Source organism: Martes martes (genome assembly GCF_963455335.1).
Source record: "Martes martes genome assembly, chromosome: X".
Classification (NCBI taxonomy): domain Eukaryota; kingdom Metazoa; phylum Chordata; class Mammalia; order Carnivora; family Mustelidae; genus Martes; species Martes martes.
This window is the reverse complement of record NC_137897.1, coordinates 72904882-72910587: the sequence shown is the minus strand read 5'-3', so window position 1 is coordinate 72910587 and position 5706 is coordinate 72904882. Positions and strand designations below refer to the sequence as shown.

At 36.5% G+C, this 5706-nt stretch overlaps 1 pseudogene across 1 annotated transcript; it reads left to right on the top strand.

The window, feature by feature from the left end:
• The first annotated feature begins 3075 nt into the window (after positions 1–3075).
• LOC308337413 (tubulin alpha-1A chain-like) lies at positions 3076–4429 on the top strand (annotated as a pseudogene). Its single transcript has one exon. The product of its transcript is annotated as a tubulin alpha-1A chain-like (transcript).
• Positions 4430–5706: the final 1277 nt, after the last annotated feature.

Below are 5706 nucleotides of genomic sequence, written 5' to 3'. Positions count from 1 at the left end.
GTAAATGAAAACATATAATAAAAGTAATAGATTAATCACTTATAAAACCAGTATGGATATTAAAGCACAAAAGCAATAAAATCAATTATATCTATCAAATCAGTCAAGGGATTCACAAAATAAAGGGATAAACTGTATAACAGCATATATATAAAATGTGAGGGGGTAAAAATTTAGTGGTTTTAGAATGGGTTCAAACTTAAGTGACCTGTGATTTAATATAGACTGCTATATGCATAAGGTGTTATGAACCTCATTTTACCCACAAATCAAAATTCTATAATAGATACAAAAAAAATAAACAATGAAATAAAAGCATAGCACAAAAGGAAGCCACCAAACCACAAGGAAAGACAATAAGAAAAGAACAGAGAAGGACTTCACAAGCAACCATAAAACAAGTAACAAAATGGTAATGAATATATACCTATAAGGACTTTAAATGTAAATGGACTAAATGCAATAATCAAAAGATGTAGGGTGAGTGAATTCATAAAAACGAAAGAACAATATACAGCCTACAAGAGACTCACTTCAGAACTAAAGACACATACAGTTTCAAAGTGGGGGATGGCAAAATATTTACTATGTAAATGTAAATTTTAAAAAAAAAAACTAGGGTAGCAATATTTATATCAGACAAAACAGACTTTAAACCAGACTGTAACCCAGATGTCCACTGACAGATGAATGCATACAGATATGGTATATATACACAATGGAATATTACTCAGCCATCAAAAAATATAAACTCTTACCATTTGCAACAACGTGGATGGAACTGGAGGGTAATATGCTAAGCAAAATAAGTTAATCAGAGAAAGACGATTATCATATGGTTTCACTCATTTGTAGAATTTAAGAAACAAACCAGAGGATCATAAGGGAAGGGAGAGAAAAATAAAATAAGATAAAATCAGAGAGGGGGAAAAACCATAAAAGACATTTAACTATAGAAAACAAACTGAAGGCTGCTGGAGGGGAGTTGGGTGGGGGTATGGGGTAACTGGGCGATGGGCATTAAGGAGGGCATGTGATGTAATGAGCATTTGGTGCTATACGCAACCTATGAATAACTGAACTCTACATCTGAAACTAATGATATACTATATGTTAATTAATTTAATTTAAATAAAATAAGATAGGAGAGCCTGGGTGGCTCAGTGGGTTTAGCCTCTGCCTTTGGCTCAGGTCATGATCTCAGAGTCCTGGAATCAAGCCCCACATCAGGCTCTCTGCTCAGCAAGGAGCCTGCTTCCCCCTCTCTCTCTGGCTGCCTCTCTGCCTACTTGTGATCTCAGTGTCTCTCTCTCTCTCTTTCTGACAAATAAATAAATAAAAGCATTAAAATAAATAAATATTTTTAAAAGACATAACAAGAGACAAAGAAGGCCTCTATGTAATGATAAAGGGGAAAATCCAGTAAAAGGATATAATAATTGTAAATATTTATACACCCAAAATGGAGGTACTAAATACATAAAATAACTATTAACAGACAAAAAAAAGAGAAATTGACAGTAATACAACAATAGGAGGAGACTTTAACACCCATTTACATCAATGGATAGATCTTCCAGACAGAAAATCAACTTCTGAACGGCACAATGGACCAGATGGATTTAACAGAAATATTCAGAGCATTACATCCAAAACCAAGGGAACACACATTCTTTTCAAGTGGACGTGGAACATTTTCCAGAATAGATCACATGTTAGATCACAAAACAAGTCTCAATAAATAAAAATATTGAATCATATCATGCATCTTTTCTGATCACAACAGTATGAAACTAGAAATCATTCACAAGAAAAGATCTGGAAAAAACACAGGTACACAGAGCCTAAATAACATGATACTAAATAACCAATGGGTTGATGAAGAAATCCAAGAGAAAATTAAAAAATCCAAGAAATCCAAGAGAAAATAAAAAAATATATGGAGACAAATGAAAACCCAACAGTCCAAAATCTTTGGGATGAAATAAAAGCTGATTTAAAAGGGAAAATTGTAACAATACAGACTACCTCAAAAAGCAAGAAAAATCTCAAATAAATAACCAAACCTTACACCTGAAGGAGCTGGAAAAAACAGAAAACAAAGCCCAAAAACAATAGAATAAAGGACATAATAAAGACTAGAACAGATATAAATGAGATACAGATTTAAAAACCCCAATAGAATAGATCAATGAGGGGCGCCTGGGTGGCTCAGTTGGTTGAGCAACTGCCTTCGGCTCGGGTCATGATCCTGGAGACCCGGGATCGAGTCCCACGTCGGGCTCCCAGCTCCATGGGGAGTCTGTTTCTCCCGCTGACCTCTCTCCTCTCATGCTCTCTCTCTCATTCTCTCTCTCTCTCTCTCAAATAAATAAATAAAATCTTTAAAAAAAAAAAAAAGAATAGATCAATGACACCAGGAGTTCATTCTTTGAAAAGATCAACAAAATTGATAAACCTTTAGCCAGACTCATCAAGATAAAAATGAGAAAGGATTCAAAATCAGAAATGAAGGAGAAAAACTGACACCACAGGAATACAGAAGATTAAAAGAGAATATTATGAAAAATTATGTGCCAACAAATAGGACAAGCTAGAAAAAATGGGTAAATTCCTAGAAACATATAACCTTCCAAAACTGAATCAAGAAGCAATAGAAAATTGGAACAGACCAACAACTAGCAATGAAATAGTATCTGTAATAAAAAAAATTCCCAATAAACAGAAGTCCAGGACCAGATGACTTCAGAAGTGAATTCTACCAAACATTTAAAGGAGAGTTGATGTTTATTCTTCTCAAACTATTCCAAAAAATAGAAGGAAAACTTCCAAATTCAATCTACGAAACCATCATTACCCTAATATGAAAATCAGATAAAGACACTACAAAAAAAAAACAAAAAACAAAACTACCAGTTGATATGGCTGATGAACATAGATGCAGAAATCCTCAACAAAATATCAGCAGATCAAGGCAGGTTCTCTTACATTGACCACCTTAGAGTCATGCTGTAAGAAGTAACAACCTCTCTTCTTCCTCTACAACATCTGCTCAGCAGCTGCAAATCAGCAACCATGTGTGAATGCATCTTCATCCATGTTGGCTAGGCTGGTATCCAAATTGGCAATGCCTTCTGGGAGTTCAGTTGTCTGGAATATGGTATCCAGCCTGATGACCAGATGTCAAGTGACAAGACCATTGGAGGAGGAGATGACTCCTTCAACATCTTCCTCAGTGAGACGGGTCCTGGCAAGCATATGCCCAGGGCAGTGTTTGTAGACCTAGAAGACACAGTCATTGATGAAGTTCACACTGGCACCTACTGCCAGCTTTTCTACCCTGAGCACCTCATCATAGGCAAGGAAGATGCTGCCAATAATTATGCCCAAGGGCACTGCACCATTAGCAAGGAGATCACTGACCTTGTCTTAGATCGAATTCAGTAACTGGTCAACCAGTGCACAGGTCTTCAGGGTTTCTTGGTTTTCCACAACTTTGGAGGGGAAACCGGTTCCAGGTTCACTTCCCTGCTGATGGAACATCTCTGTCAATTACACCAAGAAGTCCAAGCCAGAATTCTCCATTTACCCAGCCCCCCAGGTTTCTGCAGCTGTAGTTAAGCCCTACAACTCCATCCTCACTACTCACACCAGATGAATGCATCTGGAGAACTCTGACTCTGCCTTCACAGTAGAAAACACAGCCATCTATGACATTTGTCATAGAAACTTTGATATTGAATTCCCAATCTACACTAACATAAATAGGTTGATATATCAAATTGTGTCCTCCATCACTGCTTTCCTCAGATTTGGTGGAGTCTTGAATGTTGATCTGACATAATTCCAGACAAATAGGTGCCCTATCCCCATATCCACTTCCCTCTGGCCACATATGTCCCGTCATCTCTGTTAAGAAAACCTACCATGAATAACTTTCTGTAGCACACATCACCAATGCATGATTTGAGGCAGCCAACCAGAGGGTGTAATATGACCTTCACCATGGTAAATGGATGGCTTGCTGCCTGTTGTACCATGGGGATGTGGTTCCCAAAGATGTCAATGCTGCCATTGCTATGATCAAGACCAAGCATACCATCCAGTTTGTGGACCGGTGCCCCACTGACTTCAAAGTTGGCATTGATTACCAGCCTCCCACTAAGGAGGGGGAGACCTAGTCAAAGTACAGAGAGCTGTGTGCATGCTGAGCAACACCACAACCATTGCTGAGTCCTAGGCCCACCTGGATGACAAGTTTGACTTGATGTATGCCAAGTGTGCCTTTGGTCACTGGTATGTGGGTGAAGGCATGGAGGAAGAAGAGTTTTCTGAGGCCCACGAGGATATGGCTGCTCTTGAGAAGGATTATGAGGAGGCTGGTGTGGATATTGTTGAAGGAGAGAGTGAAGAAGAAGGAGGGGAATAATAAAGTTAAAAGTGTCACAAAGGTGTTGCTTCTACAAGGAAGCTTATTCTGTTTTGAACACTGAAAAGTTGTGCTTTGATCAGTTGATTTGTATATAGTGGTGTATAGTCTCATATACACTTACTGACCTATGCTTTAAAATACAATATTTTGTTATAGACTGAAGCTATCTATTTCTCTGAAGGATGTGAATAAATTATTCTCTGTCTTAAGAATATATATATTAGCAAATCAAATCCAACAATACATTTTAAAAAATCATTCACCATGATCAAGTGGAATTTATTCCTGGGATGCAAGTGTGGTTCAGTATTCACAAAATAATCAATGTGATACATCATACTAAAAAGAGAAAGGATAAAAATCACATGATCAACTTAATAAAAGAAATATTTAACAAAGTACAATATCCATTGATGATAAAAACCCTCAACAAAGCAGGTTAAGAGGGAATATCACTCAACATAATGAAGGCTATATATTTAAAACCTACAATGAACATCATCCTCAATGGTGAAAAACTGAGAGATTTTTCTCTAAGATCAGAAAAAAAGATGCCCACTCTAGCCACTTTTATTCACACAGTACTAGAATTACTAGACACAGCAACTAAACAAGAAAAAGAAATAAAAAGCATATTATTGGTAACTTTCACTATTTGTAGTCACTATTTGCAGATGACATTGTACTACACATAGAAAACCCTAAGACTCCACAAAAAAATGATCAGAACTGATAAATGAACTGAGCAAAGTCACAAAATACAAAATTAATATACAGAAACCTTTTGCATTTCTATACACTAATAATGAAATACCAGAAACAGAACCCAAGATAACAGTTCCGTTAACAACTGCACCACAAAGAAAAAAAAAATACCTAGGAATAAACTTAACCAAGTAAAGTACTCTGAAAACTATAAAATATTGATGAAAGATCTTGAGAATGACATCAACAAATGGAAAGATATTTCACGCTTGTGGATTGGAAGAACGAATGTTGTTAAAATATCCATGTTGCCAAAACAATGTAAATATTAAAACAATGCTTATCAAAATGCCAGTAACATTTTTCACAGAACTAAAGCAATAAATTCTAAAATTTCTATGGACTCACAAAAGGCCCCAAATAGTCAAAGCAATCTTGAAAAAGAAGAACAAAGCTGGTGGTATCACAATCCCAGATTTCAAAATATACTACAACGATGCAATAATCAGAATGGTGTGGTACTGGCACAAAAATAGACATAATGGAACAGATTACAGAGCCCAGAAATA